The following is a 14,324-nucleotide window of genomic DNA, read 5'->3' as shown; positions in this document are numbered from 1 at the left end:
CCATGCTCAGGTTGGAAGAGTTATGTAGCTTTGAACCTAATGGCTTGAACATAAATTTCTCCAACTTCTGGTAATTTTTCACCTTCCCTTGTCCCCTTTCTTCAGTCCCCCACTCTGGCCTCTTATCACTTCTCCTCACCTGGCTATTACCTTCCATTTGTGGCCCTCTTCCTTCCCTTTCTCCCATGGTCCACTTTCCTTTCCTGTCATATTCCTTCTTCATCAGCCCTTTACCTTTTCTACCTCCAGCTTCTCACTTCAACTACCCTTCCCCCAAACACCTATCACCTTCCAGCTTGTACTCCTTCCTCTCCCTGGCCTTTTCCCCCAGCCTTTCCAGTTCTGATGAAGGGCCTGAACCAGAAACATCAACTGCTTATTCATTTCCAAAGATTCTGCCTGACCTGCTGAGTTCCTCCAGTACTTTGTGTGTATTGTTATTACTCCTGTAGTTACTTCAATTATTCTTTACCTGCAGAATTCTACCTCTTAGGTTACTGGAGATATTCAGCAGGCCAAGCGGCATCTGTGGTGGGGGAGAAAGACTAATTAATTAATTCATTTTAATTATTTTTTTTATTTAGCTATACAGAGCAGGGTAGGCCCTTCCAGTCCTTCGAAGCAAGCCCCAGCAACATCACAACTCCAATTAACCTCAACCAGATCATGGGACAATTTACAATGACCACTTAACCCACCCGCTACAGCTTTGGACTGTGGGTGGAAACCAGAGCACCCGGAGGAAACCCTTGCAGTTGCAGGGAGAACGTTGTAACTCTTTACAGACGGCACCAGAGTTGAACTCCGAGCTCCTGAACAAACAGTCGAAATTTCAGGATGAGATCCTTCATCAGGTCTGGACTTTGAGTTTTTTTATCCATCATGGTTTACTTGTTTATAAATTGGATAAGCAATGTGAATAACTTACTTAATTATTGACCATTAAACAAAAATATTCCAAAGGTCATTTGATGTATTTTACCGCTCTCTGATCCCAGCCATTCTCCCCTCGATAACTTTTTCCGTTCTAATCAATTATAGAGTACCTAAGCAAGTTAAGCAGGCTGCAAAAGTGGATACATGTTTATCTTAAGCCTTGAAACTGCACAGCTAAGTTCCTTTCTGAAAGTGATAGGATTATACTATCAGCCTAATTGTGCTTTGCAACAAAGATTATTCAGTGGCCATGCTTGAGAAACTCAAGAGACCGTGATACATTGCAGCCCCTTAAGAAATAACAATGAATAATCAGAATTAGAGATGCTGTCAGTCAGTCCCTGGGCTGTTCATGCTCACACTTGCAAAGCTGTTACTCGCTGATGCCACATAGCAGCCAGAACTGTTAACTCTCTGGAGAAGTCACGATGGCAGAAGGCAGATTGGATCACTTTACTGTGGGCATAGCCTTGCGTGTAAATGCATCTGGTGTGGTGCTGGGCAGGACATTTCTGCATGACATGCAAAAATCCCAGGCCCTGATGGTCAACCAGTGATTGGCAAGTCCTGGTAGCGCTCCCCAGAAGTTGGTGAAGACCTGAGGGCAAATCCAAAGGTTGAAGTCTAAAGCTCCTCGAGTCTGGAGGCAGAAAGCCAGAATGATTGAAGACTGAAGTTGACAAGTCTGGAGGTAGAGGCCAGAGACTGGAAGTTGGAGGTCCTATGCCTGCAAGTCTGGGAGTCTGGTAATTTAATTTTTATTGGTAACTTATTCTTATTCTTTCTACTTCTCTTCTAATATTTATATCTGTGCACTTGTATTGATATTATGATACTGTAATTACCTTTGGGATCAATAAAGTATCTATCTATCTATTTAGAGACTAGTTGTCTGGGAGTCTGGCCCAGGGACGAGGCATTAGAGACTGGTTATCTGTACGTCTGTGTATCCAGGCTAGAGACCAGGTGTTAGAGGCTAGTTGTCTGCAAGTCTGAGTCTGGGATGGAGACTGGAGTTGGAGACTTTATGTCTGCCACTCTGGGAGTCTGCACCAAGGATGGGAGGTCCAGAGGCCACGTGTCCTGGGGTTGGAGGCCAGTGTGAGGGAGGGCATGGCAGGGCGGGAAAAGGACTTGATTTGGTTTGTTGTCTCGATGCTTTGCTGTTGTGTTGTTCTGTGCTCTGTGTTGTATTGTTGCATTGAACCTTATGTCGATCCCAAATATGTGGTGTCACTTTCAGGCTTCCCCCACACATCCTTCGATGTGTTGGTTGTTAATGCAAACAATGTATGTTTCAAAATACGAAACATATGAAAATAAATCTGAAACTAATCCAGTCTAAAATGGTGCTGTGATTGGCGCAAGTTTGATTTTGCATAATCAAAGCATAATTAAGCACCCCAATCATCCTGAACATTCTGTCTCCTCCCCTCTCCCATCGGGCTGAAGATACAAAAGCCTGAATGCGTTTTCCCCAGGCTGAAGGACAGCTTCTGTCCCTCTGTTAATCAAACTGTTGAACGGTACTGATACAATAAGATGGATTCTTGATCTCACAACCTATCTCCTTATGGGCTTGCACCTTATTGTTTACCTGCACATCAATTATTACATTTTATTCTGCATTCTGCTTTTATTTTACCTTGTATTACCTCAATGTTGTATCTTGCCAATTCCTTAGCTATCAAAGTAGTTCTCCTTTCTGGTCTTGAGTCGTTATCCAGCATTATTCGCACATTCCATGTGGCAACAGTCAGTTTCACTTCTTAAACTTCTTACCACGGTGGTGAAGACCCACTAGCCACGGTGAGCCAGCCAGGTGAAATCTGAGCAAGCATTCTTCACCCCCACCTTTTCTAGGGGCTTCCCCTTTCAGGGCGGGCAGTGATATCCCTAAAAAGGGCTCCCCGGACAATCACATAGCTGCCTCAACCCTGTTGTTGCTCAGAAAAACTCAACAAGGTAGCGACCATCTTTTGTGAACCGCCTATGTGCAGAGTTCATGCTAGCAGCTTCCAGCTTCGCAAGCCTGCTGCCGTCATATGACCTCCATCGCCACAGGGCTTTCCACACCATCCAGAAACTCTACTCCAACACACCTCGCACAGTAATAAAGCAGATGGTGTTGTGCCCCCACCATGCAGTCTCTCTGTAATTTGGACAAAGGTGTGTACATCAGGACTCGCTCAGATGGAAAATTGTTCAACCTGTCAAGACTCAAAGCCTCAACCAAATCAAGAGCGATACGTGTCAGAGAGCTTCTATATGCAGACGACTCAGCCCTGGTTACGACTGATGTTAATGTGATTCAAGAAATTGTAGACCACTTCTCGTTTACTGCCACTCTTTTTGGCCTAAGATTCAATGTCTCCAAAACCGAACTTCTGTATCAGCCTTGTCCTCTGTGTAGTCCCATTGAGACCCAACTACCAGACATATTGGTTAATGGGGTAGTGCTGAAATGTTCTGACATTCTCACGTACTTAGGAAGTGCTGTGACCAACACCAACTCATCAGATCTGAAAGCTGGGAGGAGAATTCAATCAGCTACAAAAGTCTTTGTTGCTTTGCAGAAGCGATTTTGGTCTCGCCACGACATTAAAATAGCAACCAAGGTCAAAGTGTATAATACAGTTGTTTTACCATCTCTGCTTTATTCAACTGAAACAATGATATTGTTTTGGAAGCACGTCAAGATATTGACCTATTGACCAAGACACAACTCAGGCATTTACGCCAAATATTACACATCAAGTGGCAAGAGAGGGTACCAGATGTGGAGGTGCTCAGACATGCTGGGACAGACATCACAGAATTGCTCATCAGTTTCTTAGCAACGTTGGGCTGGTCATGTTACAAGAATGAGCGATGATCGTTTACCCAAACCTGTTTTCTATGGCGAGCTACATGAAGGAAAGAGGAAGCGTGGTGGTCAGAAGCTGCGCTACTAAGATGTGCTCAAGCACCGTATGAAGAACACTGACATGAATGTCAACACCTGGGAGAAAGATGCTTTGGACAGAAGAAGTTGGCACTGCATTGTCAAGAATTCAATCCCAGCTATCGAGGAGAAAAGGTAGAAGAAATCTGAAGCATTTCATGAACACAGACATTCGGTGCTAGACCAGTCAAATCACGAATGCAACCGATGTGGGAGACAGTGCCGATCCAATCGTGGTCTTGTGGCCCATAAACATGCCTATGGAGATTAAACTCTCAGCACAGTCAACATGAAAATTGATGGACAGCCTACGAAAAGAAGAAGATTACCTCAGAGTTCTGCGTAATGATCTGATCTGTAAGAACAATATGCAAGCCAAGCTTTTCACTGTAACACACACAAAATGCAGGAGGAACTCAACAGGTCTGGCTGCATCTATGGAAAGGAATAAACAGTCAACATTTCAGATCTAAAGTCCTGATAAATGGTCTCAGCCTGAAAAATGAACTGTTATTCCTTTCAATAGATGCTGCCTGACCTGCTGAGTTTCAGACATTTTGTGTGTATACTCTGGATTTCCAGCACTGGCAGAATCTCTTGTGTTTAAGTCTTTTGCTGCAGCTTGGTACATGTGACTATAATTAACCATTCCAATTCCATTGTCAATGCTTCTTTCCTCCATTGGCAGTGCACTGTAGCTATAAGATGTTCCATCTACAAGAATATTCATCATTGAAGCAAATGGTTGAGACTTCCTTGACGGCATCTCTCAGACTCATAACTTCTAAAGCCTGGAAAGACAATGGGAGGAAGTGCTTGACATTAGTCAATGTAATCACAGTCCACTCCCATCCTGGACATCTCTTCTTCTCCTGCCTCTTCCACTGGGCAGATGATTGCAATGCTTGAGAACATGCACCACCAGCTTCAGGGACAGATTCTATCCACTATTATAAACCTCCTAAAGGTTCAAAAAGGATCAACCATTCAAAGGTTCATTTTATTGTCAAAGTATGAATGTACAAAAAAACTCTGATATTCTTCTTCTCCAGGTAGCCACGAAATACAGGAAAACCACAGGCATCATTGAAAGAAAAGACATCAACCCCAACCTAAGCATGACAAAGAAAAAGGAACAGAACTTACAAACCCCAAATCCCCCCAACCCCCTCCCTCACACAAAAAACTAATGGATCGCCCACACGGAAAAGGGAGCTAGAACATCAAACCCCAAACCCCTAACCTCCTCCCTCACACAAAAAAAAACAGCAACAATAGCAGCAAACACCCCCAACCGCTCTCTCACACACAAAAACTAACAGATCGCCCACACAGGTAAACACCAACAGGAACATCAGACACCAAATCCCTAACTCTTCCTTCACACAAAAAGTAACACATTGACCACCTGCCAATCGGCAACAAGAAAGCAGAAAACAAAGCCTGAAGGAGACCAATAGAAACTACAGTCCAATAAATCACAAAGTTTTGAAAATTTCCTCACATCAGCATCGAACAGCTTAGTCCTACCATGAAGAGTGACTGCCATGCCAAGTCTGAACTGCACTGATCTGGCTACTGACCCCAGTCGACCCCAAGGTCTCCATGGAGAGAGACTCCCACCCTCTCCGCATTCACCTCAATGTTTCAATCTTCTGCGATGCTTCAAAATGGGATCGTTTATGACTCCTCACCTCGTCTCCGGTCTTCTCCACCAGCAAGCTCGTGCTCTCTTCTGCATTAAAGATAGACATTTGATTTTTCAGTCCATCTCATTTGGCCATTGAAAGGATGGAGGTTTGGATGAATTACTGGACACTGGCGAGATCAACATCCACACCATAAAGTTGGAGGCTATCTGGATGGAATATGAGGTGTTGCTCCTCCAACCTGAGTGTGGGCTCATCGTGGCAGTAGAGGAGGCCATGAACAGGCATGTCTGAATGTGAAAGTGAAGTCAAATTAATGTGAGGATCTATGGGAAATCCTGGTAGTTGCAGTGGGCAGAGTGAAACCACGCATTGAAGTGGTTTCCTCATCTGTGTCAGGTCTCCACCTATGTAGTGGATGCAATAATAACACCTGACCCATTCAGACTGTTCTACCATTCAATAAAATCATGCCTGATCTTCAACCTTAACTCAGGGCGGATATAGTTCCAGTACAGGGTTGAGGGAGAGTTAGAGGTCAGGGACTAGAACTGGCATTAAAGTTCCAAGTCAGTGCACTCAGAGCTGGGAGATCAGTGCAACCAGAGGTCGTGTTGGCAGGCGCTGAAACCTGTGATCTCCAGGTTGGAAGTCTGTATGAGTGGGAGTTACAAGGACAGTGACTCACACCCACCCCCACCATCAATGGGATCGGAGCTCCATGCAAGACTGAAAGTCGAGGCCCAGTGTTCAAACTCAAGATCAGCGAGGCCTGGAGTCGAGGCACAAAGGTTAAGGTCCTCCGATCAGCGAGTCAAAACCCAGGGGACATCAAAGCCAAAGGTCAAAGACCAAAGGTCGGTGAGTCTGGAGAGAGAAGCCCAAAATCTGTGAGTCTCAATGTCTGAGCCAGGGACTGCAGGTCGGTGCTCTGATGTCTGCAAGGACTGGAGTCCCAGAGGCAGACACCCCTGGGGTTGGAGGCCTGACTCTGTGTGTGAGCGGGTGGAAGGGTGTATGCAAAAGGGATTTGCTTTCCTGTTTTTTGCTCTGTCTTGTTTGGTTTTCTTCTCTTACTATTGTGTTGTTCTTCTGAGCATTGTGCAATGCTATGCTGGAGCTGGAACCTGTGAGCTGCCCCCAGCGCATCGCTGGGTGTGCTCGCTGTAAATGAAGATGATGTATTTCTCTGTATGTTTCTTGTGATAAATAAAGCTAAATCTGAACAGATTGTGGCAACAGGTTACAACATGCGCATGTACAGGGTTCTACCTAAACAGTGGGTAAATTTAAAGCATAGATTGATAAGTTGTTGATTAGCCAGGGCTTCAAAGGTTATAGGGGAAAGACAGGAGAATGGAGCTGAGAAGGATAATAAATCAGCCATGATGGAAAGGCAGAGCAGACTCGATGGGCCAAATGGCCTAATTCTGCTCCCATGTCTTAGGGTCTTAAGGCCTGACAAACAAGATTTGAAGGAGTGTTTTCCACTGAATCTTTAGAAGTGGGAAGGGAAAATAGAGTTCTCACCATAACTGGATCTGTGGTGGTTTTCCTCCCAACCATCCAATTAAACTTGGAACACAATAAAATTACTGTCTTGTAAAATCATTTTGCATAAAAATTTATTCTGGGCATGTTGCCGAATTTGGGCACATAGGAATAAATGAAATGGCTAATAATGTTAACATGATGTTGTTCTGTCTTTGCCTGGAAGCTGAAGAGAGATCAATATCTCATAGAACAAAAAACATAAAGCAAGTCTCTACTGTCTTTATTCTCTTTGGCACCTCATTGTACTTGGATATGTTTCTTATCAAAACCGCAGAACAAAACGTATTTGAGTTTCTACACTTCAATGAGCTGGTAGAACAGGGTTTAACGTTAAAAGTTCAAAGTAAATTTATTATCAAAGTACGGAAATGTCACGATATACTACCGTGAGATTCATTTCCTTGTGGGCATTCACAATTGCAGGGGTTGGGTTGCTACTTCAAGTTTCAAAGTACATTTATTATCAAAGTATGTATGAATTATACAACCTTGAGATTTGTTTGCTTACAGGCAGCCAGAAAGCTAGAAAGCCGAACAACCCCAGTTAAAAAATAGACCAACAGAGAAAGGGAAAAAAAAACTTAAATCATGCAAACAATAGAAACAAGTGACAACACTCTGTACCAAAATGACTCCTTAGATCTGAAACCTGGAGCAGCCCAGAGATGCCTCAAAGTCTCGGTATCAGTTCATCACATTAATGGGTACGGAATCATGGCAGTCTTCATAGTGTAACACCCTGGTTCAGATTTTTACTACTGTGCTGTACGTATTTCATTTTAGCAGTCTGTACTGCTTTCAGCTTGTTTTCGTTTGAGCTCAGGTAAGAAGCTTGTTATTCAACTTAGGAATGCGCTGTCAGCCAATTGGGATGGTGGAACTGGGAGAAGTTCTGGGGAATGCTGGGTCTTTGTCTTGAGGAGCTGGACGAGGAGAGGGGTAAAAAAAGCTGTCCCTGTTGCACAAGGTGCTTTGTGCAGCTGAATGGCTTCAAGAAGGAAGAACCAATACTCCTGCGGGAGACCCATTGGTTCGAGATGGATTTTGAACGACATTTGGAAAGTGGTGTGTGCTTCCCCGTAGACCGAGAGTCCAAAACGTGAATAACAGGTGAGCTCCAACTTAAGTGCACATCTGACTGCTTAAGAGTAATGGGCCCTTTTTTGTTTTTTTCTCTCTTTCATTTAATAACTATTACATTAACATTCTTAAATATACTTCTTTATGAATTGTATGCAGTGACCATCTTTTATTTCTTGCTGGGGGCAGTAAATCACACAGCATTCACACTAACTGGGGTTGGGGTGGCAAGATGCTCCAACCTCATGGACTTGGTGGGACCAAAGTTGAAAACATCCTAGATGTACAAAGCTGGAGAAGAAGTGGTGTACACTAGCCTAAGTGCCAGAGAGAGAGGAGTGAATATCGCGGGAGAGCGAGTGAAATTGGCTCTCCCCTCTGCTCCTGACATCTTGTCTTTCCAGTCTATCTAAGCCAGCACTTAAATAGTCTGAACAGCGTATCATACCTTGCACTACGACCCAGACACCGCTGCAGCAAGGGGCTCTGGGCCTGGACCACAACGCCACATTCTCCAGGCCCAGATTTTGCCACCCAGCTCGAAGCCATTCTCGATTTCTCGAAATCGGCTCGGCACCCAGAGCAATTGAACCTTGCTCCAGTACCAGTCGTACGGGCATGGGAACCCCTCTGCCATGGCTCCTCCTCTCTGAATGGCTCACTCCATCTTCGTCGATTCTACAAAGTACCAGCCTGGTTCGTCCCTCAAACTGACTTCACCTTTGCTCTTCTCTTCATTATTTGTGGTGATAATTTATCACAATTTCCTTCAGAAAAGGAGTGATTAGCAATATTTTTAGTCGGATTTCTTGTTTTTCAACTACCAGTGGGCTGTCGCACACTTTCAGTAGCACCATCCTAAACCAGAACTGCAGTGACAGTCATGATTACATCATCACTGACCTGATTCCAATGATGTTCATGTTCCCATTGGATTAGTAAAGCTCAAATTTATTGTCATTTGGCAATTTACATATTATACAGCTAAATGAAACAATATTGCTCCAAACCAAGGTGCATATAACTCATTCACAGCACATACAGTAGTATTACCACAAACAAATTAACAGGGAAAATATATTCCAGAAGATTGACATTTATCATAAGGTGCATTTATGACAGAAGTAAAACGTAAACAGAATAATGCCTTTAGCGCTTTATCCCTGATGAGACTGGGTGGTGACAGGGAGTCTCAAGTCCTTAGGGAAGAAACTGTTTCCCATCCTAACAAATCTTGTCTTATGGTTGAATACTGAGGCTCCAAGGTCACATCAGAAGCTGTAGATCCAAAACTTTTCCATTATCATTAAGGAGCAAATCAGGAACTGGATGGAATATTTTCCACTTGCCTTGATGACTGGTCAAATGTGGGGAGGACAGTCAGAATCTTGTTTCCAAGGTCAAGTACTAGAGATCATGTATTTAGGGTGAGAGGGGTGAAGTTTAAAGGTGATGTGCTAGGCTTGTTTTTAACACAGGGAGTGTGTGGTTGGAACCCGCAAAGGCAAACTAGCAGCAGTGGTGGACGCTGACATGATAGTGGTGTTCAAGAGGCAGCACTCTAGTGTAGCGGTTAGCCTAACACCACTATAGTGCCAGTGACCCCAGTTCAAATCCCCCCCATTGTGTGCAAGGAATTTGTATGTTCTATGACCATGTGGATTTCCTCCGCGTGCTGCAGTTTCGTCCCACATTCCAATGACATACAAGTTAGTAGGTTAATTGGTCACATGGGTGTAATTGTGCTGATTGATGGCCAAGACATGCTAGTTAACGCTGCAGTGCTGGGGGTGTACAGCACTGTTGAATGTGAATCTGATGTAAGGTGTTGAATGATCCTATAGTCTTATGTCTTCATCTCTGGACAGAAATTGTGATATGATAATGGCAAGATCATGAGGTGAGAGATTCAAAGTTGGCTGTTTGCTCTAGGTAGTTAAAGTCAGAGAGAGGCACGGCACCGAATCAGGACTCTCAACTCTTCGATGTTCTTTTAACCATCAATCATCCATCCACAGTTATCCTGCCTTTATCCCACATTCTCTGCAGGTATTTATCGATTGATTGATTGAGATACAATGTGGAATAGGCCCATCCAGCCTTTCGAGCCATGCTGTCAGCAATCCCTTACTCTCAAATTTAATCAGTTTATTTCCAAAAACAAGCACATCATTGTTTTTCTTCCAGTGAGAAAGGAAAGCACAGACCTTGGCGAAGTGCACTGGATTTTAAAGATGTGTGATAGAAATGGTTGTACTGGGCCAATGTCTAAAGAAGCACATCTGCACCTCGGCTTCCTCAGGAGGCTGAGGATATTTGGCCATGTCCACAACGATCCTCACAAATTTTCACAGATGCACTACAAAAAACATCCAACTCGGATGCATCATAGCCTGCTGTGGCAACCAAGAACGGCAGAGAGCTGTGGACACAGTCCAGTCCATCCCACCAAACAGCTAAACTTCATGGACTTTGACTACACTTCCTGCTGCTTTGGGAAAGCAGCTAACAAACCACTTGACAACAAAGATCTTGCTTCTTGAATACTTTTGGGTACATCTTATGTATTTTGGGCTGCTGATCATGAAAATAACCATGATATTTCCCTATCATGCTGCATAGACAGGGTAGATGCTACATGGCAGGACAGGTCTTAGAAAGGTACTAAATTTCCATGAAGGATTTTGATATTTGAGAAGATGTTACCCAGAATAACTGATACCAAGATTAAGGAAGGCATTTTTGTCAGTTAAACAGGTCATCAATGACTGCCAATTGGACGATCTTCTAGTGGGACCAGAGAAAATTACATGGAAGACATTCAAGGATGTTGAAAATTTTCTTGGCAACTACAGAGCACAAAACTACGTGCAACAGGTAGACAACATGCTTCAAGCATACAAAACCATGACCTGCAAGATTCATTTTCTGAATTCCCATTTAGACTTCTTCCCTGCAAATCTTGGTGCTGTCAGTGACGAGCACGGTGAAAGGTTTCACCGGGACATTGTGGTCATGGAGAAACGTTATCAGGGTAACTTGAATCCATCAGTGCTGGCTGATTCTTAAGTGAGAAGCCTCAGACACAGAGTACAAATGAAAATCATAAACAACGCCTTTTTAGTTTAGTTGAACTATTGCAAAGCGTCAACACCGCTGTGCAATTAGCAGCAGCATATTCAATAAAAGTTAATTTCTTGTTTCTCCAAATTCCTACATGATACAAGCAATTGGAAATTATGTTTATGTTCAGCTTCAAGTGGTCTATCATAAACAAAAAAACAATCTGCTAAAGCATCACTTGAAAAAATTTGTTGTCCAGTGTAAACAAAGGCCTAAACATTCTCTCTTCTCCCCTGACCCTTGGGCAGAATCCCAACTTTCTACTTCACCCCTCCCCCTCTTCCGGTTTCAACTATCACCTACTACTTTTTATTTCTTCCTTCCCTTCCCCCACCTCTTACTCTTACTTCTCATCTTTTTTCAACAGTACTGATGAAGATCGACTGTACTCTTTTCCAAAGACGCTGCCTGGCCTGCTGAGATCCTCCAGCATTTTGTGTGTATTGCATGGATTTCAAGCATCTGCAGATTTTCTCTTGTATGTAGTTACAAGGAATTTGAATACACAGATAAGAATTTTAAGACTGAGTTATTAGGTATTTCTCAACAGGGCAACAGTGGTGTCAGGCATACACAGAGACAATAGCTAACCAGATTTTGCAGAAGTCAATTTAGGCATTTATTGTTAACACAAAAAACTGAAGCAGGATCCGTTTGAGAAAATCCCTTGTGTGTGTGAGAAAATAGTTTTGTCCCCAAGCAAAAAATAAAACGATTTAGTGATGGGAAGGTGTCTGTGTTCATTCAAACAATACAAACAGCCTTGGGAAAATTGCTTCTTCAAATTAATGTTTGGCATGTCAGTGGGGATATCTTATCTTTCGCTTTTTGAAGCTCTGTGTATTACTTGCTTTTCCTATATTTTCCAACCAGCTGTAGGAAGGGATGCAAGATTGCACCATCAACATCAAATATATCGGGCTAATCTACATGTGATATTAATACCCCACTGAATTTATAGCCTTTGTCAAATTCTTTTGCAAATGAACTTTGCAGGGATTGCAACTCAGATGAATCAACAATATTGGAACTAGCTTTAAAAGAAACCTTCAAAGCTGTCATTGGTGTTTTGTGCAATCGCTTTTAATGTGCAATCTTTATATTCTGTGGGTACAGTATTCTTTGCTTGCAAAAGAGCTGAAGAAATAACAATGGGCATAGGCCATTTTGCTTTCATGTAAGTGCCGCTCTGTGTCAGGTTCATGGCCAATCATGTACCTCAAACTGGAACAGAGTTGATGGGCTAAATGACCTAATTCTGCTCCTATGTCTTGCAGTTGAAACACCCTGGTTTCCTTGGCTGTGTAAGTCTAGAATCTTTGGCCCTGCCAAGCTTGTGAGAGTAAGGCGTGGGCACACCCCAAACACCCTGTTTGTGTAGATGCTGTGAAATTTGCTATCCTGTTACAAATTAATGCCACAAAATAACAGACAGTACACTGCATATGATTAAAGGCATTGTATTTATGAATCTTACCTAAAAGGTTAGTAAAGAATAACAAAAAGAAAAGGGCCCATTCTAATAAAACAGTCAAATGTGCACACATTGGAGCTCATCTTGAACTTCCCTGTCACTCACACGCTGGGCCCTCGGTCAACATGAAAGCACTCAGCACCTTCCAAACGTCGCTCGCAATCCATCTGGAACAAAGGTGTCTCCCACCGGATCGTATGCCACGAGCGGTTCTCCCCAGCTTCTTCTCTCTTCATCTCCTTTCGAAAAAAAGGTCCAAGCCCAACCTTAGTGTTCCTCACCAGAGAAACCTCCCCTTAATCTGACCATCCTAATTGGATGGCACACATTTCTCCTCTCTCTGATCTTCAACAGTCACCCAAACATTAGCTGAAAACAAGCAGCTCACACAGAACAGCACAAAATGTAATACATACAGCAAACAGTAAAAAAATATAAACCAGGGCATTACATAGTCTTATTGTCTTAATGTCATTTTGCCACTCAAACAAGCTCTGTTTTGAGTAAAATTATTGAATGATTCTCCTCAGCCTTCCAAGGTAGGAAATTGCTCAGGTTCGGCATCAGTGACCTGGGTACAGTTCTGACCTCCAGTGCCATAAGAGTGGTGTAGAGTTTGTCTGTGACCCTAATACTCTGCTTTCTTCTCACATCATAGAGGCATACAGTTTGGTCGCTTGGTAACTGTAAATTATCCCTAGCAGATGTTAGTGGTGGAATTGTGAAAGGGCATCAAAGATTATGGGGAGAAGGAGAGAGAATAGGGTTGGGTAAGATAATAAATCAGCCATGGTGGTATGGTAGAGCAGACTCAATGGGTCAAATAGCCTAACTCTGCTCTTATGTTTTATGGTCTTATGGCTTTATAGTCTAAACCAGGGGAATAACAGGCGACAGGCAAAATTAGCAACATGTCCAGATAAGGGGATATGAAATAAAACTGATAATGTGGAGGCTACTCAGCAGGTCAGTCATCATTTGATGTGAGTGAAACATAAGGTTACCATTGGTGGATATTGGTTGTGTCAGAGAACAGACATACCATTGGTGGATTTTTGTTGGTTTAGAGAAACAGAGTTACCAAAGGTGGATTATTGTTATGTTAGATAAACAGGGACACCATTGGGTGGGTATTTGCTGTCTTCGGGAAAAAGAGATTTCGTTGGTGGATTCCTATTAGTTTGGATTATGAAGATAAGATGTTGAATTGTAGGCTGACCAGTTGCCCTAACTGGTCACGCTTCTTTGCCCCAGAGAACAAAATGATCTTTTCAGCCTTTCACTTACAGCTGAAGTAACTGGGGCAAACAGACCTGAGAGGGGATTTGATAAAGCTGTACAATATCCCGAGTTATTTATAGGAGTAAATGGAGGATGGTTTTCTCAAGGAGAAGATAGTTCAAAGACCAGAGATACAAGTTTAAAACATATGCAAAAGCCATAAGGGGAATGTTAAAAATAAACTTTGTTTTAGACTACAAGACCATAAGACATAGCAGCAAAATTAGGCCATTTGGTCCATCAAGTCTGCTCCACTATTCAATCATTGCTGAAACTTTTTTCC

At 43.0% G+C, this 14,324-nt stretch overlaps 1 protein-coding gene across 1 annotated transcript in view; it reads left to right on the top strand.

Annotated features, from left to right (window-relative positions):
* Nucleotides 1-1,385: 1,385 nt before the first annotated feature.
* Nucleotides 1,386-14,324, top strand: part of LOC132406531 (neprilysin-like) — a 304,263-nt gene continuing 291,324 nt past the window's right edge. The window contains exon 1 of the mRNA XM_059992355.1: nt 1,386-1,682. The gene's annotated coding sequence lies outside the window, so the exon portion shown is untranslated. The remainder of the gene's footprint in view (nt 1,683-14,324) is intronic.

This window comes from Hypanus sabinus, chromosome 2, assembly GCF_030144855.1.
Source record: "Hypanus sabinus isolate sHypSab1 chromosome 2, sHypSab1.hap1, whole genome shotgun sequence".
NCBI classification, from domain to species: Eukaryota; Metazoa; Chordata; class Chondrichthyes; order Myliobatiformes; family Dasyatidae; genus Hypanus; species Hypanus sabinus.
The sequence above is the reverse complement of the archived record's forward strand: the minus strand, read 5'-3'. Positions and strand labels throughout refer to the sequence as shown.